We start from the raw sequence: 19,015 nt of genomic DNA, 5'->3' as shown, positions 1-19,015 counted from the left end.
TTCACTCGATGGGTTGAGATGTTCCCCATGCGAAATGCCAATGCACAAACGGTTGCTGCCATTTTCAGGAAGGAGATTCTGACCAGATGGGGTGTGCCTGATTTCTTGCTGTCTGATAGGGGTACACAATTTGTTTCGTCTGTATTTAAGGATGTCTGCGAAAAATGGAAGGTAACTCCTAAACTGACAACTGCATACCATCCTCAGACCAACATGACTGAGAGAGTCAACCGCACACTTAAATACATGATAGCGGCATACCTAGATGAAAATCACAACAAGTGGGATCAATATTTATCAGAGTTCAGATTTGCCATCAATTCTGCTGTCCAAGAGACCATAGGGATGACTCCAGCGGAACTGCAACTGGGAAGAAAGCTACAGAGTCCAATGGACAAACTTCTCCGAGGTAAAAATCTCAATCCTGATGTGCCAGCATACGATGTTGTTCATTGTTTAACCCAGCTTCAATCCAAAGCTATGGAAAACAGCAAAAAGGCTCATGTTAGACAAACAAGAAATTACAACAAACACAGACGAGAACTAACATTTAAAAAAGAAGATCGTGTGTGGATAAGGAACTTTCCACAATCTAGTGCAAAAGCTAAATTCACTGCTAAACTAGCAAGTAAATGGAAAGGTCCTTACCGTGTAATAAAACAGCTGGGTCCACTGAATTACCGTGTTGCACTGGAGACTACTGGAGAAGATGTTCGAACAACCCATGTGTGCAATATGAAAATGTGCTACCCGACAGCCGAAGAGTTAGAGTCCCAAAGTAAGGAAAAACTCCTAAAAATATTCCAAGACAACTCTGATGAAGAAGATGAGTTTCTGGGATTTTAACACTCCCAAATAAACAACCATGGGTTGTTTTCTTTCAGGGGGGGAAGAGCGTGTGACAGTGCAGTAAACTATACAGCCATGTTTACGTTTACTTTCACTTTCACTTTTAACGGAAAGGGTGGAGTGAGTAATTAATGGCGGAAAGGGAAATGGAGGTGAGGCCTATTTAGTCAGGTGGAAGGAGGACACGTCATCGGGGTATGTTTCGATTCGTGAGAAGGAGAGTGAAGTAAATGGTTACCATGTGGAGTGGAAGGCGGCGTTTGTTTGAACTGAGGCTTCCCGCGCACGCTGTCTGATGCGACGTGGAGTCTGGCGATTCCATAGCGACGCACCTTAAAGATCGGCTGTTGTTGGTGAGCGGTTCACTCTCAAACGAGTCCAAGGCGTTAAACTTCCTTCCTGGAGCCAGACGAGGTCCAACTACACTCTCCAGTTTGCGATTCTGTCCGCCAAAATTGGTCAGTGTGCCCGACGCGCAATCTCACACTACACTCATTCACACGCTATCAGACACACACACATTCCATTCAGATCCGCACATTTGTTTTATTGCTTATTCGTGCTTTTTGATTAAGTTGAATGCCTTATCGTTGATCTTTAAAGTTTTGCATTTTGTTTGAGTATTCAACCACGAAATGTGAATTCAAAATGTTTTTTCCTCTTTCTCTTTTGGTTATATGTAAAGTTTGGCGTGAATATGGACACACGAATCTGCCAGTGTTGACGCCCAGCTAGAGTGTGACCAGTATGACCTGGGATTTCCTTTATAGCGTTTGTGATTGTGTGAACACTGATTTGGAACTGAGAAATGTAACTGTTACGTTAAGAACTATATCTATCTATTTCTTTATTTACTGTTTGTTTGGTTGTTTTTTTCGAAATAAGTATTTTTTTTTTATAATGTTTATGGACATTATGCAATAAATTCCAACTTGTTTTGAAATACTTGTTTTTGTATGTAATCAGTGGTTTTCTTTTGCTATCCTGGGTTGTTTGATTTTTGTCAGTTTTAGAAAACTGTCTGGCGCCCGAATTTGTCGTTAAAAAAATAATAATTTAAGTTTAGGGCAGCCACCGCTACTGTTACACTGTGTTCCTAATTAATGTTGTTCAGTTGCATTGACACAATCCTTTTTGTTTAAAGCGCAATTAAAAAAAAAAAAAAAGAGTCCAAACAATAACCCCTGCAACGGGTAGTGTTCCAAATGTTATGCGACTTTAGCTAATGATGGGTCCATCCGGAATTTGACGGTGCTAGGGCTGTGTCAGCGTCAGAAAAAGCCATGCATTGTTCAGTTATGTCGGTGCAGTAGCGTCGGTTGGGGGAGAAACGGCAGCATGCGCAGCTCCTCGTTAGTATAGTGGACAGTATCTCCGCCTGTCACGCGGAAGACCGGGGTTCGATTCCCCGACGGGGAGAGCTAGCTCTTTTCGGCTTCCGAACGATCCATCCAAAAGTTTTGGGAGGAGCCACAGGTCACAGAAGGAGTTCTGCTTCGACATCAGCCCGAGCCAAAGGACATGCGTTGGCCGGGAATCGAACCCGGGTCAACTGCTTGGAAGGCAGCTATGCTCACCACTATACCACCAACTGAGTCAGCAGTCAGCCACTTGCGCCATCGCTAAGAAGGCTCAAAGTGCACGAGTCGCCGATAGGGCTAGAGGAGCTGATGAGATCTTTGTTTGGACCCGTCACTAAAGAGAGCCTTCCAGAATTTGCATCCCGTCACGTACAAGAAAGTGCTGCATTCCCATGCCAGCTAAATAAACACTAAGTGCTGACAGCGCAAACGCAGAGAGTGCAAATACAGACGATGACCAGTGGCACGCCCTCCTGCAGCGTGTTGGCAGACGGCCAAATTGATTCTGCTCTTGACATTTCGATGTAGCTCTGCTGTGAGCAGAGCACCCAAAAATACAGGTCACTTGCAAAAGATCCCCTCCACGGAAATCTTTAGTAAAAGGCGAAAGATTTATGCGACAATGAAGAGAAACTCGAGCTATGTCTACGACCCCTCGGGCCTGTGCGCTGCCTCTGGTAAACCACTACGCTCGCCAAGGGTCATCAAGGGTGACGACGCCTGCCCACATGCGTTTCGTCAGCCCCCCCCCCCCCCAACTCCAAAAGGGAGGAGTAAAACTCACAAAAGTCCCCTCGGTCCACCAATAACCACAAGCCAAATCAAGGCAATCTCTTTCTCATGCCCCCATCTGAAAAGTTGGAGAAAATCTTATATGAATAAAAGAGTCTTTTAAAGAAATCCCTTATTCCGAGGTCACCGTAGCCACCAGATCCAGTCTGTATCCAGATCAGTGGGCCGCTTCAGTCACCCGGATCCAATCAGTATCCAGACAAGATGGTTGATCAACACCTAGAAAGGACCTCTATGGCCATGAAACACCTCTAGCCCTATCGGACAACTAGATGAGCCCCAGATACAGATCCCCTGTAAAGACCTTGTCTCAGACGACCACCAGGACAAGACCACAGGAAACAGATGATTCTTCTGCACAGTCTGACTTTTCTGCAGCCTGGAGCTGATTTGCTGGTTTCTTTTGACCAGAGGGGAACTGTCTCCCCAACTGAGCCTGGTTTCTCACCGGGTTTTTTCTCCATTTTTTCACCGATCGAGTTTTGGTTCCTTGCCTCTGTCGCCTCTGGCAGGCATAGCTGGGGACACTTCATGTACAGCAATATTGTTGACTTGATTGCAAATTATTGCACAGATACTATTTAAACTGAACTTAGCTGAATGATGACATCACCGATTTCAATGACGAAATGCCTTTAACTGTCATTTTGCTTTATTGACGCACTGTGTTCCTAATTAATGTTGTTCAGTTGCATTGACACAATCCTTTTTGTTAAAAGCGCAATTAAAAAAAAAAAAAAAAGAGTCCAAACAATGACCCCTGCAACGGGTAGTGTTCCAAATGTTATGCGACTTTAGCTAATGATGGGTCCATCCGGAATTTGATGGTGCTAGGGCTGTGTCAGCGTCAGAAAAAGCCATGCATTGTTCAGTTATGTCGGTGCAGTAGCGTCGGTTGGGGGAGAAACGGCAGCATGCGCAGCTCCTCGTTAGTATAGTGGAGAGTATCTCCGCCTGTCACGCGGAAGACCGGGGTTCGATTCCCCGACGGGGAGAGCTAGCTCTTTTCGGCTTCCGAACGATCCATCCAAAAGTTTTGGGAGGAGCCACAGGTCACAGAAGGAGTTCTGCTTCGACATCAGCCCGAGCCAAAGGACATGCGTTGGCCGGGAATCGAACCCAGGTCAACTGCTTGGAAGGCAGCTATGCTCACCACTATACCACCAACGCAGTCAGCAGTCAGCAGTCAGCAGTCAGCCACTTGCGCCTTCGCTAAGAAGGCTCGAAGTGCACGAGTCGCCGATAGGGCTAGAGGAGCTGATGAGATCTTTGTTTGGACCCGTCACTAAAGAGAGCCTTCCAGAATTTGCATCCCGTCACGTACAAGAAAGTGCTGCCTTCCCATGCCAGCTAAATAAACACTAAGTGCTGACAGCGCAAACGCAGAGAGTGCAAATACAGACGATGACCAGTGGCACGCCCTCCTGCAGCGTGTTGGCGGACGGCCAAATTGATTCTGCTCTTGACATTTCGATGTAGCTCTGCTGTGAGCAGAGCACCCAAAAATACAGGTCACTCGCAAAAGTTCCCTTCCACGGAAATCTTTAGTAAAAGGCGAAAGATTTATGCGACAATGGAGAGAAACTCGAACTGTGTCTACGACCCCTCGGGCCTGTGCGCTGCCTCTGGTAAACCACTACGCTCGCCAAGGGTCATCAAGAGTGACGACGCCTGCCCACATGCGTTTCGTCAGCCCCCCCCCCCACTCCAAAAGGGAGGAGTAAAACTCACAAAAGTCCCCTCGGTCCACCAATAACCACAAGCAAAATCAAGGCAATCTCTTTCTCATGCCTCCATCTGAAAAGTTGGAGAAAATCTTATATGAATAAAAGAGTCTTTTAAAGAAATCCCTTATTCCGAGGTCACCGTAGCCACCAGATCCAGTCTGTATCCAGATCAGTGGGCCGTTTCAGTCACCCGGATCCAGTCAGTATCCAGACAAGATGGTTGATCAACACCTAGAAAGGACCTCTATGGCCCTGAAACACCTCTAGCCCTATCGGACAACTAGATGAGCCCCAGATACAGATCCCCTGTAAAGACCTTGTCTCAGACGACCACCAGGACAAGACCACAGGAAACAGATGATTCTTCTGCACAGTCTGACTTTTCTGCAGCCTGGAGCTGATTTGCTGGTTTCTTCTGACCAGAGGAGAACTGTCTCCCCGACTGAGCCTGGTTTCTCACGGGGTTTTTTCTCCATTTTTTCACCGATCGAGTTTTGGTTCCTTGCCTCTGTCGCCTCTGGCAGGCATAGCTGGGGACACTTCATGTACAGCGATATCGTTGACTTGATTGCAAATTATTGCACAGATACTATTTAAACTGAACTTAGCTGAATGATGACATCACCGATTTCAATGACGAAATGCCTTTAACTTTCATTTTGCTTTATTGACAAACTGTGTTCCTAATTAATGTTGTTCAGTTGCATTGACACAATCCTTTTTGTTTAAAGCGCAATTTAAAAAAAAAAATAAAAAAAAAGAGTCCAAACAATGACCCCTGCAACGGGTAGTGTTCCAAATGTTATGCGACTTTAGCTAATGATGGGTCCATCCGGAATTTGACGGTGCTAGGGCTGTGTCAGCGTCAGAAAAAGCCATGCATTGTTCAGTTATGTCGGTGCAGTAGCGTCGGTTGGGGGAGAAACGGCAGAATGCGCAGCTACTCGTTAGTATAGTGGACAGTATCTCCGCCTGTCACGCGGAAGACCGGGGTTCGATTCCCCGACGGGGAGAGCTAGCTCTTTTCGGCTTCCGAACGATCCATCCAAAAGTTTTGGGAGGAGCCACAGTTCACAGAAGGAGTTCTGCTTCGACATCAGCCCGAGCCAAAGGACATGCGTTGGCCGGGAATCGAACCCGGGTCAACTGCTTTGAAGGCAGCTATGCTCACCACTATACCACCAACGCAGTCAGCAGTCAGCAGTCAGCCACTTGCGCCGTCGCTAAGAAGGCTCGAAGTGCACGAGTCGCCGATAGGGCTAGAGGAGCTGATGAGATCTTTGTTTGGACCCGTCACTAGAGAGAGCCTTCCAGAATTTGCATCCCGTCACGTACAAGAAAGTGCTGCCTTCCCATGCCAGCTAAATAAACACTAAGTGCTGACAGCGCAAACGCAGAGAGTGCAAATAAAGACGATGACCAGTGGCACGCCCTGCTGCAGCGTGTTGGCGGACGGCAAAATTGATTCTGCTCTTGACATTTCGATGTAGCTCTGCTGTGAGCAGAGCACCCAAAAATACAGGTCACTCGCAAAAGTTCCCCTCCACGGAAATCTTTAGTAAAAGGCGAAAGATTTATGCGATAATGAAGAGAAACTCGAGCTGTGTCTACGACCCCTCGGGCCTGTGGGCTGCCTCTGGTAAACCAATACGCTCGCCAAGGGTCATCAAGGGTGACGACGCCTGCCCACATGCGTTTCGTCAGCCCCCCCCCCCACACTCCAAAAGGGAGGAGTAAAACTCACAAAAGTCCCCTCGGTCCACCAATAACCACAAGCCAAATCAAGGCAATCTCTTTCTCATGCCTCCATCTGAAAAGTTGGAGAAAATCTTATATGAATAAAAGAGTCTTTTAAAGAAATCCCTTATTCCGAGGTCACCGTAGCCACCAGATCCAGTCTGTATCCAGATCAGTGGGCCGCTTCAGTCACCCGGATCCAGTCAGTATCCAGACAAGATGGTTGATCAACACCTAGAAAGGACCTCTATGGCCCTGAAACACCTCTAGCCCTATCGGACAACTAGATGAGCCCCAGATACAGATCCCCTGTAAAGACCTTGTCTCAGACGACCACCAGGACAAGACCACAGGAAACAAATGATTCTTCTGCACAGTCTGACTTTTCTGCAGTCTGGAGCTGATTTGCTGGTTTCTTCTGACCAGAGGAGAACTGTCTCCCCGACTGAGCCTGATTTCTCACCGGGTTTTTTCTCCATTTTTTCACCGATCGAGTTTTGGTTCCTTTGGTTCCTCCTTTGGTTCCAGATACTATTTAAACTGAACTTAGCTGAATGATGACATCACCGATTTCAATGACGAAATGCCTTTAACTGTCATTTTGCTTTATTGACGTACTGTGTTCCTAATTAATGTTGTTCAGTTGCATTGACACAATCCTTTTTGTTTAAAGCGCAATTTAAAAAAAAAAAAAAAGAGTCCAAACAATGACCCCTGCAACGGGTAGTGTTCCAAATGTTATGCGACTTTAGCTAATGATGGGTCCATCCGGAATTTGACGGTGCTAGGGCTGTGTCAGCGTCAGAAAAAGCCATGCATTGTTCAGTTATGTCGGTGCAGTAGCGTCGGTTGGGGGAGAAACGGCAGCATGCGCAGCTCCTCGTTAGTATAGTGGACAGTATCTCCGCCTGTCACGCGGAAGACCGGGGTTCGATTCCCCGACGGGGAGAGCTAGCTCTTTTCGGCTTCCGAACGATCCATCCAAAAGGTTTGGGAGGAGCCACAGGTCACAGAAGGAGTTCTGCTTCGACATCAGCCCGAGCCAAAGGACATGCGTTGGCCGGGAATCGAACCCGGGTCAACTGCTTGGAAGGCAGCTATGCTCACCACTATACCACCAACGCAGTCTGCCACTTGCGCCATCGCTAAGAAGGCTCGAAGTGCACGAGTCGCCGATAGGGCTAGAGGAGCTGATGAGATCTTTGTTTGGACCCGTCACTAAAGAGAGCCTTCCAGAATTTGCATCCCGTCACGTACAAGAAAGTGCTGCCTTCCCATGTCAGCTAAATAAACACTAAGTGCTGACAGCGCAAACGCAGAGAGTGCAAATACAGACGATGACCAGTGGCACGCCCTCCTGCAGCGTGTTGGCGGACGGCCAAATTGATTCTGCTCGTGACATTTCGATGTAGCTCTGCTGTGAGCAGAGCACCCAAAAATACAGGTCACTCGCAAAAGTTCCCCTCCACGGAAATCTTTAGTAAAAGGCGAAAGATTTATGCGACAATGAAGAGAAACTCGAACTGTGTCTACGACCCCTCGGGCCTGTGCGCTGCCTCTGGTAAACCACTACGCTCGCCAAGGGTCATCAAGAGAGACGACGCCTGCCCACATGCGTTTCGTCAGCCCCCCCCCCCCCCCCCCCCACTCCAAAAGGGAGGAGTAAAACTCACAAAAGTCCCCTCGGTCCACCAATAACCACAAGCCAAATCAAGGCAATCTCTTTCTCATGCCTCCATCTGAAAAGTTGGAGAAAATCTTATATGAATAAAAGAGTCTTTTAAAGAAATCCCTTATTCCGAGGTCACCGTAGCCACCAGATCCAGTCTGTATCCAGATCAGTGGGCCGCTTCAGTCACCCGGATCCAGTCAGTATCCAGACAAGATGGTTGATCAACACCTAGAAAGGACCTCTATGGCCCTGAAACACCTCTAGCCCTATCGGACAACTAGATGAGCCCCAGATACAGATCCCCTGTAAAGACCTTGTCTCAGACGACCACCAGGACAAGACCACAGGAAACAGATGATTCTTCTGCACAGTCTGACTTTTCTGCAGCCTGGAGCTGATTTGCTGGTTTCTTCTGACCAGAGGAGAACTGTCTCCCCGACTGAGCCTGGTTTCTCACCGGGTTTTTTCTCCATTTTTTCACCGATCGAGTTTTGGTTCCTTGCCTCTGTCGCCTCTGGCAGGCATAGCTGGGGACACTTCATGTACAGCGATATCGTTGACTTGATTGCAAATTATTGCACAGATACTATTTAAACTGAACTTAGCTGAATGATGACATAACCGATTTCAATGACGAAATGCCTTTAACTTTCATTTTGCTTTATTGACAAACTGTGTTCCTAATTAATGTTGTTCAGTTGCATTGACACAATCCTTTTTGTTTAAAGCGCAATTTTAAAAAAATAAATAAAAAAAAAGAGTCCAAACAATGACCCCTGCAACGGGTAGTGTTCCAAATGTTATGCGACTTTAGCTAATGATGGGTCCATCCGGAATTTGACGGTGCTAGGGCTGTGTCAGCGTCAGAAAAAGCCATTCATTGTTCAGTTATGTCGGTGCAGTAGCGTCGGTTGGGGGAGAAACGGCAGCATGCGCAGCTACTCGTTAGTATAGTGGACAGTATCTCCGCCTGTCACGCGGAAGACCGGGGTTCGATTCCCCGACGGGGAGAGCTAGCTCTTTTCGGCTTCCGAACGATCCATCCAAAAGTTTTGGGAGGAGCCACAGGTCACAGAAGGAGTTCTGCTTCGACATCAGCCCGAGCCAAAGGACATGCGTTGGTCGGGAATCGAAACCGGGTCAACTGCTTTGAAGGCAGCTATGCTCACCACTATACCACCAACGCAGTCAGCAGTCAGCCACTTGCGCCGTCGCTAAGAAGGCTCGAAGTGCACGAGTCGCCGATAGGGCTAGAGGAGCTGATGAGATCTTTGTTTGGACCCGTCACTAAAGAGAGCCTTCCAGAATTTGCATCCCGTCACGTACAAGAAAGTGCTGCCTTCCCATGCCAGCTAAATAAACACTAAGTGCTGACAGCGCAAACGCAGAGAGTGCAAATAAAGACGATGACCAGTGGCACGCCCTCTTGCAGCGTGTTGGCGGACGGCCAAATTGATTCTGCTCTTGACATTTCGATGTAGCTCTGCTGTGAGCAGAGCACCCAAAAATACAGGTCACTCGCAAAAGTTCCCCTCCACGTAAATCTTTAGTAAAAGGCGAAAGATTTATGCGATAATGAAGAGAAACTCGAGCTGTGTCTACGACCCCTCGGGCCTGTGGGCTGCCTCTGGTAAACCACTACGCTCGCCAAGGGTCATCAAGGGTGACGACGCCTGCCCACATGCGTTTCGTCAGCCCCCCCCCCCCCCCACTCCAAAAGGGAGGAGTAAAACTCACAAAAGTCCCCTCGGTCCACCAATAACCACAAGCCAAATCAAGGCAATCTCTTTCTCATGCCTCCATCTGAAAAGTTGGAGAAAATCTTATATGAATAAAAGAGTCTTTTAAAGAAATCCCTTATTCCGAGGTCACCGTAGCCACCAGATCCAGTCTGTATCCAGATCAGTGGGCCGCTTCAGTCACCCGGATCCAGTCAGTATCCAGACAAGATGGTTGATCAACACCTAGAAAGGACCTCTATGGCCCTGAAACACCTCTAGCCCTATCGGACACCTAGATGAGCCCCAGATACAGATCCCCTGTAAAGACCTTGTCTCAGACGACCACCAGGACAAGACCACAGGAAACAGATGATTCTTCTGCACAGTCTGACTTTTCTGCAGCCTGGAGCTGATTTGCTGGTTTCTTCTGACCAGAGGAGAACTGTCTCCCCGACTGAGCCTGGTTTCTCACCGGGTTTTTTCTCCATTTTTTCACCGATCGAGTTTTGGTTCCTTGCCTCTGTCGCCTCTGGCAGGCATAGCTGGGGACACTTCATGTACAGCGATATCGTTGACTTGATTGCAAATTATTGCACAGATACTATTTAAACTGAACTTAGCTGAATGATGACATCACCGATTTCAATGACGAAATGCCTTTAACTTTCATTTTGCTTTATTGACAAACTGTGTTCCTAATTAATGTTGTTCAGTTGCATTGACACAATCCTTTTTGTTTAAAGCGCAATTTAAAAAAATAAAAAATAAAAAAAAAAGGGTCCAAACAATGACCCCTGCAACGGGTAGTGTTTCAAATGTTATGCGACTTTAGCTAATGATGGGTCCATCCGGAATTTGACGGTGCTAGGGCTATGTCAGCGTCAGAAAAAGCCATGCATTCTTCAGTTATGTCGGTGCAGTAGCGTCGGTTGGGGGAGAAACGGCAGCTTGCGCAGCTACTCGTTAGTTTAGTGGACAGTATCTCCGCTTGTCACGCGGAAGACCGGGGTTCGATTCCCCGACGGGGAGAGCTAGCTCTTTTCGGCTTCCGAACGATCCATCCAAAAGTTTTGGGAGGAGCCACAGGTCATAGAAGGAGTTCTGCTTCGACATCAGCCCGAGCCAAAGGACATGCGTTGGCCGGGAATCGAACCCGGGTCAACTGCTTTGAAGTCAGCTATGCTCACCACTATACCACCAACGCAGTCAGCAGTCAGCCACTTGCGCCGTCGCTAAGAAGGTTCGAAGTGCACGAGTCGCCGATAGGGCTAGAGGAGCTGATGAGATCTTTGTTTGGACCCGTCACTAAAGAGAGCCTTCCAGAATTTGCATCCCGTCACGTACAAGAAAGTGCTGCCTTCCCATGCCAGCTAAATAAACACTAAGTGCTGACAGCGCAAACGCAGAGAGTGCAAATAAAGACGATGACCAGTGGCACGCCCTCCTGCAGCGTGTTGGCGGACGGCCAAATTGATTCTGCTCTTGACATTTCGATGTAGCTCTGCTGTGAGCAGAGCACCCAAAAATACAGGTCACTCGCAAAAGTTCCCCTCCACGGAAATCTTTAGTAAAAGGCGAAAGATTTATGCGATAATGAAGAGAAACTCGAGCTGTGACTATGACCCCTCGGGCCTGTGGGCTGCCTCTGGTAAACCACTACGCTCGCCAAGGGTCATCAAGGGTGACGACGCCTGCCCACATGCGTTTCGTAAGCCCCCCCCCACTCCAAAAGGGAGGAGTAAAACTCACAAAAGTCCCCTCGGTCCACCAATAACCACAAGCCAAATCAAGGCAATCTCTTTCTCATGCCTCCATCTGAAAAGTTGGAGAAAATCTTATATGAATAAAAGAGTCTTTTAAAGAAATACCTTATTCCGAGGTCACCGTAGCCACCAGATCCAGTCTGTATCCAGATCAGTGGGCCGCTTCAGTCACCCGGATCCAGTCAGTATCCAGACAAGATGGTTGATCAACACCTAGAAAGACCTCTATGGTCCTGAAACACCTCTAGCCCTATCGGACAACTAGATGAGCCCCAGATACAGATCCCCTGTAAAGACCTTGTCTCAGATGACCACCAGGACAAGACCACAGGAAACAGATGATTCTTCTGCACAGTCTGACTTTTCTGCAGCCTGGAGCTGATTTGCTGGTTTCTTCTGACCAGAGGAGAACTGTCTCCCCGACTGAGCCTGGTTTCTCACCGGGTTTTTTCTCCATTTTTTCACCGATCGAGTTTTGGTTCCTTTGGTTCCTCCTTTGGTTCCAGATACTATTTAAACTGAACTTAGCTGAATGATGACATCACCGATTTCAATGACGAAATGCCTTTAACTGTCATTTTGCTTTATTGACGCACTGTGTTCCTAATTAATGTTGTTCAGTTGCATTGACACAATCCTTTTTGTTTAAAGCGCAATTTAAAAAAAACAAAAAAAGAGTCCAAACAATGACCCCTGCAACGGGTAGTGTTCCAAATGTTATGCGACTTTAGCTAATGATGGGTCCATCCGGAATTTGACGGTGCTAGGGCTGTGTCAGCGTCAGAAAAAGCCATGCATTGTTCAGTTATGTCGGTGCAGTAGCGTCGGTTGGGGGAGAAACGGCAGCATGCGCAGCTACTCGTTAGTATAGTGGACAGTATCTCCGCCTGTCACGTGGAAGACCGGGGTTTGATTCCCCGACGGGGAGAGCTAGCTCTTTTCGGCTTCCGAACGATCCATCCAAAAGTTTTGGGAGGAGCCACAGGTCATAGAAGGAGTTCTGCTTCGACATCAGCCCGAGCCAAAGGACATGCGTTGGCCGGGAATCGAACCCGGGTCAACTGCTTTGAAGTCAGCTATGCTCACCACTATACCACCAACGCAGTCAGCAGTCAGCCACTTGCGCCGTCGCTAAGAAGGTTCGAAGTGCACGAGTCGCCGATAGGGCTAGAGGAGCTGATGAGATCTTTGTTTGGACCCGTCACTAAAGAGAGCCTTCCAGAATTTGCATCCCGTCACGTACAAGAAAGTGCTGCCTTCCCATGCCAGCTAAATAAACACTAAGTGCTGACAGCGCAAACGCAGAGAGTGCAAATAAAGACGATGACCAGTGGCACGCCCTCCTGCAGCGTGTTGGCGGACGGCCAAATTGATTCTGCTCTTGACATTTCGATGTAGCTCTGCTGTGAGCAGAGCACCCAAAAATACAGGTCACTCGCAAAAGTTCCCCTCCACGGAAATCTTTAGTAAAAGGCGAAAGATTTATGCGATAATGAAGAGAAACTCGAGCTGTGACTATGACCCCTCGGGCCTGTGGGCTGCCTCTGGTAAACCACTACGCTCGCCAAGGGTCATCAAGGGTGACGACGCCTGTCCACATGCGTTTCGTAAGCCCCCCCCCACTCCAAAAGGGAGGAGTAAAACTCACAAAAGTCCCCTCGGTCCACCAATAACCACAAGCCAAATCAAGGCAATCTCTTTCTCATGCCTCCATCTGAAAAGTTGGAGAAAATCTTATATGAATAAAAGAGTCTTTTAAAGAAATACCTTATTCCGAGGTCACCGTAGCCACCAGATCCAGTCTGTATCCAGATCAGTGGGCCGCTTCAGTCACCCGGATCCAGTCAGTATCCAGACAAGATGGTTGATCAACACCTAGAAAGACCTCTATGGTCCTGAAACACCTCTAGCCCTATCGGACAACTAGATGAGCCCCAGATACAGATCCCCTGTAAAGACCTTGTCTCAGATGACCACCAGGACAAGACCACAGGAAACAGATGATTCTTCTGCACAGTCTGACTTTTCTGCAGCCTGGAGCTGATTTGCTGGTTTCTTCTGACCAGAGGAGAACTGTCTCCCCGACTGAGCCTGGTTTCTCACCGGGTTTTTTCTCCATTTTTTCACCGATCGAGTTTTGGTTCCTTTGGTTCCTCCTTTGGTTCCAGATACTATTTAAACTGAACTTAGCTGAATGATGACATCACCGATTTCAATGACGAAATGCCTTTAACTGTCATTTTGCTTTATTGACGCACTGTGTTCCTAATTAATGTTGTTCAGTTGCATTGACACAATCCTTTTTGTTTAAAGCGCAATTTAAAAAAAACAAAAAAAGAGTCCAAACAATGACCCCTGCAACGGGTAGTGTTCCAAATGTTATGCGACTTTAGCTAATGATGGGTCCATCCGGAATTTGACGGTGCTAGGGCTGTGTCAGCGTCAGAAAAAGCCATGCATTGTTCAGTTATGTCGGTGCAGTAGCGTCGGTTGGGGGAGAAACGGCAGCATGCGCAGCTACTCGTTAGTATAGTGGACAGTATCTCCGCCTGTCACGTGGAAGACCGGGGTTTGATTCCCCGACGGGGAGAGCTAGCTCTTTTCGGCTTCCGAACGATCCATCCAAAAGTTTTGGGAGGAGCCACAGGTCATAGAAGGAGTTCTGCTTCGACATCAGCCCGAGCCAAAGGACATGCGTCGGCCGGGAATCGAACCCAGGTCAACTGCTTTGAAGGCAGCTATGCTCACCACTATACCACCAACACAGTCAGCAGTCAGCCACTTGCGCCGTCGCTAAGAAGGCTCGAAGTGCACGAGTCGCCGATAGGGCTAGAGGAGCTGATGAGATCTTTGTTTGGACCCGTCACTAAAGAGAGCCTTCCAGAATTTGCATCCCGTCACGTACAAGAAAGTGCTGCCTTCCCATGCCAGCTAAATAAACACTAAGTGCTGACAGCGCAAACGCAGAGAGTGCAAATAAAGACGATGACCAGTGGCACGCCCTCCTGCAGCGTGTTGGCGGACGGCCAAATTGATTCTGCTCTTGACATTTCGATGTAGCTCTGCTGTGAGCAGAGCACCCAAAAATACAGGTCACTCGCAAAAGTTCCCCTCCACGGAAATCTTTAGTAAAAGGCGAAAGATTTATGCGATAATGAAGAGAATCTCGAGCTGTGTCTAAGACCCCTCGGGCCTGTGGGCTGCCTCTGGTAAAACACTACGCTCGCCAAGGGTCATCAAGGGTGATGACGCCTGCCCACATGCGTTTCGTCAGCCCCCCCCCGAACTCCAAAAGGGAGGAGTAAAACTCACAAAAGTCCCCTCGGTCCACCAATAACCACAAGCCAAATCAAGGCAATCTCTTTCTCATGCCTCCATCTGAAAAGTTGGAGAAAATCTTATATGAATAAAAGAGTCTTTTAAAGAAATCCCTTATTCCGAGGTCACCGTAGCCACCAGATCCAGTCTGTATCCAGATCAGTGGGCCGCTTCAGTCACCCGGATCCAGTCAGTATCCAGACAAGATGGTTGATCAACACCTAGAAAGGACCTCTATGGCCCTGAAACACCTCTAGCCCTATCGGACAACTAGATGAGCCCCAGATACAGATCCCCTGTAAAGACCTTGTCTCAGACGACCACCAGGACAAGACCACAGGAAACAGATGATTCTTCTGCACAGTCTGACTTTTCTGCAGCCTGGAGCTGATTTGCTGGTTTCTTCTGACCAGAGGAGAACTGTCTCCCCGACTGAGCCTGGTTTCTCACCGGGTTTTTTCTCCATTTTTTCACCGATCGAGTTTTGGTTCCTTGCCTCTGTCGCCTCTGGCAGGCATAGCTGGGGACACTTCATGTACACCGATATCGGTGACTTAATTGCAAATTATTGCACAGATACTATTTAAACTGAACTTAGCTGAATGATGACATCACCGATTTCAATGACGAAATGCCTTTAACTGTCATTTTGCTTTATTGACGCACTGAGGAGTAAAACTCACAAAAGTCCCCTCGGTCCACCAATAACCACAAGCCCAATCAAGGCAATCTCTTTCTCATGCCTCCATCTGAAAAGTTGGAGAAAATCTTATATGAATAAAAGAGTCTTTTAAAAAAATCCCTTATTCCGAGTTCACCGTAGCCACCAGATCCAGTCTGTATCCAGATCAGTGGGCCTCTTCAGTCACCTGGATCCAGTCAGTATCCAGACAAGATGGTGGATCAACACCTAGAATGGACCTCTATGGCCCTGAAACACAGCGGAGACCGGGACAACTAGATGAGCCCCAGATACAGATCCCCTGTAAAGACCTTGTCTCAGACGACCACCAGGACAAGACCACAGGAAACAGATGATTCTTCTGCACAGTCTGACTTTTCTGCAGCCTGGAGCTGATTTGCTGGTTTCTTCTGACCAGAGGAGAACTGTCTCCCCGACTGAGCCTGGTTTCTCACCGGGTTTTTTCTCCATTTTTTCACCGATCGAGTTTTGGTTCCTTGCCTCTGTCGCCTCTGGCAGGCATAGCTGGGGACACTTCATGTACAGCGATATCATTGACTTGATTGCAAATTATTGCACAGATACTATTTAAACTGAACTTAGCTAAATGATGACATAACCGATTTTAATGACAAAATGCCTTTAACTGTCATTTTGCTTTATTGACGCACTGTGTTCCTAATTAATGTTGTTCAGTTGCATTGACACAATCCTTTTTGTTTAAAGCGCAATTTAAAAAAAAAAAAAAAAAAAGTCCAAACAATGACCCCTACAACGGGTAGTGTTCCAAATGTCATGCGACTTTAGCTAATGATGGGTCAATCTGGAATATGACGATGCTAGGGCTGTGTCAGCGTCAGAAAAAGCCATGCATTGTTCAGTTATGTCGGTGCAGAAGCGTCGGTTGGGGGAGAAACAGCAGCATGCACAGCTCCTCGTTAGTATAGTGGACAGTATCTCCGCCTGTCATGCGAAAAAACCGGGGTTCGATTCCCCGACAGGGAGAGCTAGCTCTTTTCGGCTTCCGAACGATCCATCCAAAAGTTTTGGGAGGAGCCACAGGTCACAGAAGGAGTTCTGCTTCGACATCAGCCCGAGCCAAAGGACATGCGTTGGCCGGGAATCAAACCCAGGTCAAGTGCTTGGAAGGCAGCTATGCTCACCACTATACCACCAACGCAGTCAGCAGTCAGCCACTTGCGCCGTCGCTAAGAAGGCTCGAAGTGCACGAGTCGCCGATAGGGCTAGAGGAGCTGATGAGATCTTTGTTTGGACCCGTCACTAAAGGGAGCCTTCCAGAGTTTGCATCCCATCACGTACAAGAAAGTGCTGCCTTCCCATGCCAGCTAAATAAACACTCAGTGCTGACAGCGCAAACGCAGAGACTGCAAATAAAGACGATGACCAGTGGCATGCCCTCCTGCAGCGTGTTGGCAGACGGCCAAATTGATTCTGCTCTTGACATTTCGATGTAGCTCTGCTGTGAGCAGAGCACCCAAAAATACAAGTCACTCGCAATAGTTCCCCTCCACGGAAATCTTTAGTAAAAGACGAAAGTTTTTTGCGACAATGAAGAGAAACTCGAGCTGTGTCTACGACCCCTCGGGCCTGTGCGCTGCCTCTGGTAAACCACTACGCTCGCCAAGGGTCATCAAGGGTGACGACGCCTGCCCACATGCGTTTCGTCAGCCCCCCCCACTCCAAAAGGGAGGAGTAAAACTCACAAAAGTTCCCTCGGTCCACCAATAACCACGAGCCCAATCAAGGCAAACTCTTTCTCATGCCTCCATCTGAAAAGTTGGAGAAAATCTTATATGAATAAAAGAGTCTTTTAAAGAAATCCCTTATTCCGAGGTCACCGTAGCCACCAGATCCAGTCTGTATCCAGATCAGTGGGCCTGTTCAGTCACCCGGATCCAGTCAGTATCCAGACAAGATGGTGGATCAACACCTAGAAAGGACCTCTATGGCCCTGAAACACAGCAGAGACCGGGACAACTAGATGAGCCCCAGATACAGATCCGCTGTAAAGACCTTGTCTTAGACGACCACCAGGACAAGACCACAGGAAACAGATGATTCTTCTGCACAGTCTGACTTTTCTGCAGCCTGGAGCTGATTTGCTGGTTTCTTCTGACCAGAGGAGAACTGTCTCCCCGACTGAGCCTGGTTTCTCACCGGGTTTTTTCTCCATTTTTTCACCGATCGAGTTTTGGTTCCTTGCCTCTGTCGCCTCTGGCAGGCATAGCTGGGGACACTTCATGTACAGCGATATCGTTGACTTGATTGCAAATTATTGCACAGATACTATTTAAACTGAACTTAGCTGAATGATGACATCACCGATTTCAATGACGAAATGCCTTTAACTGTCATTTTGCTTTATTGTCGCACTGTGTTCCTAATTAATGTTGTTCAGTTGCATTGACACAATCCTTTTTGTTTAAAGCGCAATTTAAAAAAAAAAAAAGAGTCCAAACAATGACCCCTGCAACGGGTAGTGTTCCAAATGTTATGCGACTTTAGCTAATGATGGGTCAATCCGGAATTTTTTTTTTTTTTTTTTTTTTTTTTTTTATAATTGTTTTTATTATGCATGAGCAAAGAAAGACAAAGAGACAAAACAATAAACAACCTTGTCAACCTGGTTTTCCATCCAAGTCTATCCAAGTATTAACCAATACTAAACAATATCCTCTGTGCAATAGGGGGGGAATAAAAAAAAAAAAAAAAATTAAATAAATAAATAAATCAATAAATAAAATAATTCACAATAAACATTCCCCTTCACTTTATACATACAGCACTTTTCTTTCCCTCTTCCCCCCTCCTTTTTTTAAAAAATTAGAACAAACATAAACAAAACAAGCTAACAAACCAAAGTAATAACAATATTAATAATGATGTCTCATTTACACACACACACACACACACACACACAAATTACACTGGTGGTGCTCCTTGGGTGAACTGTTGAGAGAGAGAGAAAAAAAAAAGAAATAAATAACTTAACATTGCCATGTTAAATTTACAAACAAATAAAAATAAAATACAAAATAAATTAAGGTAGCGTTGGGCTAATTACAGGGCATCAAATATTGGTTTCCACACCGAATTAAACTGTTTTTGTTTATTTTTGTCCATGACAGAGTTTTCTCGATGTTTAGATAATATTTCATTACATTTTTCCATTTATCCAAACCTGGGGATCTGTGTTTTTCCAATTTTGTAACAACAGTTTCTTATAGACTAAAGAGGAGAATATTAACTGCCATCCCATAGGATATTTCATTTTTGTTACATTTTGAAGTAAACAAGCTTCTGGTGTAAATACAAATCTCTGCTTACAGATGTTAGAGAGCCATCTCTCAATATCAAACCAGGTTTTCTTTA

The 19,015-nt window shown here is 46.9% G+C and overlaps 13 non-coding genes across 13 annotated transcripts; 3 read left to right on the top strand and 10 right to left on the bottom strand.

Moving 5' to 3' along the window:
* The first annotated feature begins 2,196 nt into the window (after nucleotides 1-2,196).
* trnad-guc (transfer RNA aspartic acid (anticodon GUC)) lies at nucleotides 2,197-2,268 on the top strand. Its single transcript has one exon. It is a non-coding gene; the product is annotated as a tRNA-Asp (tRNA).
* A 468-nt stretch (nucleotides 2,269-2,736) lies between these two features.
* LOC132146050 (U5 spliceosomal RNA) lies at nucleotides 2,737-2,852 on the bottom strand. The gene has a single exon (XR_009434800.1). It is a non-coding gene; the product is annotated as a U5 spliceosomal RNA (small nuclear RNA).
* A 1,073-nt stretch (nucleotides 2,853-3,925) lies between these two features.
* trnad-guc (transfer RNA aspartic acid (anticodon GUC)) lies at nucleotides 3,926-3,997 on the top strand. Its single transcript has one exon. It is a non-coding gene; the product is annotated as a tRNA-Asp (tRNA).
* A 482-nt stretch (nucleotides 3,998-4,479) lies between these two features.
* LOC132145960 (U5 spliceosomal RNA) lies at nucleotides 4,480-4,594 on the bottom strand. Its single transcript, XR_009434718.1, has one exon. It is a non-coding gene; the product is annotated as a U5 spliceosomal RNA (small nuclear RNA).
* A 1,623-nt stretch (nucleotides 4,595-6,217) lies between these two features.
* Nucleotides 6,218-6,332, bottom strand: LOC132146137 (U5 spliceosomal RNA). Its single transcript, XR_009434878.1, has one exon. It is a non-coding gene; the product is annotated as a U5 spliceosomal RNA (small nuclear RNA).
* A 1,011-nt stretch (nucleotides 6,333-7,343) lies between these two features.
* Nucleotides 7,344-7,415, top strand: trnad-guc (transfer RNA aspartic acid (anticodon GUC)). Its single transcript has one exon. It is a non-coding gene; the product is annotated as a tRNA-Asp (tRNA).
* A 103-nt stretch (nucleotides 7,416-7,518) lies between these two features.
* On the bottom strand, nucleotides 7,519-7,590 carry trnag-ucc (transfer RNA glycine (anticodon UCC)). Its single transcript has one exon. It is a non-coding gene; the product is annotated as a tRNA-Gly (tRNA).
* Nucleotides 7,591-7,876: 286 nt separating this feature from the next.
* Nucleotides 7,877-7,991, bottom strand: LOC132145901 (U5 spliceosomal RNA). Its single transcript, XR_009434661.1, has one exon. It is a non-coding gene; the product is annotated as a U5 spliceosomal RNA (small nuclear RNA).
* A 1,626-nt stretch (nucleotides 7,992-9,617) lies between these two features.
* On the bottom strand, nucleotides 9,618-9,732 carry LOC132145954 (U5 spliceosomal RNA). Its single transcript, XR_009434712.1, has one exon. It is a non-coding gene; the product is annotated as a U5 spliceosomal RNA (small nuclear RNA).
* A 1,624-nt stretch (nucleotides 9,733-11,356) lies between these two features.
* On the bottom strand, nucleotides 11,357-11,471 carry LOC132146125 (U5 spliceosomal RNA). The gene has a single exon (XR_009434868.1). It is a non-coding gene; the product is annotated as a U5 spliceosomal RNA (small nuclear RNA).
* A 1,547-nt stretch (nucleotides 11,472-13,018) lies between these two features.
* Nucleotides 13,019-13,133, bottom strand: LOC132146113 (U5 spliceosomal RNA). Its single transcript, XR_009434860.1, has one exon. It is a non-coding gene; the product is annotated as a U5 spliceosomal RNA (small nuclear RNA).
* A 1,547-nt stretch (nucleotides 13,134-14,680) lies between these two features.
* Nucleotides 14,681-14,795, bottom strand: LOC132145877 (U5 spliceosomal RNA). Its single transcript, XR_009434638.1, has one exon. It is a non-coding gene; the product is annotated as a U5 spliceosomal RNA (small nuclear RNA).
* Nucleotides 14,796-17,095: 2,300 nt separating this feature from the next.
* Nucleotides 17,096-17,211, bottom strand: LOC132146099 (U5 spliceosomal RNA). The gene has a single exon (XR_009434847.1). It is a non-coding gene; the product is annotated as a U5 spliceosomal RNA (small nuclear RNA).
* Nucleotides 17,212-19,015: the final 1,804 nt, after the last annotated feature.

The sequence above is a fragment of the Carassius carassius genome, chromosome 8, assembly GCF_963082965.1.
Source record: "Carassius carassius chromosome 8, fCarCar2.1, whole genome shotgun sequence".
In the NCBI taxonomy this organism is placed as follows: domain Eukaryota; kingdom Metazoa; phylum Chordata; class Actinopteri; order Cypriniformes; family Cyprinidae; genus Carassius; species Carassius carassius.
Note: the sequence above shows the minus strand (reverse complement) of the source record. Positions and strands in the feature narration are given on the sequence as shown.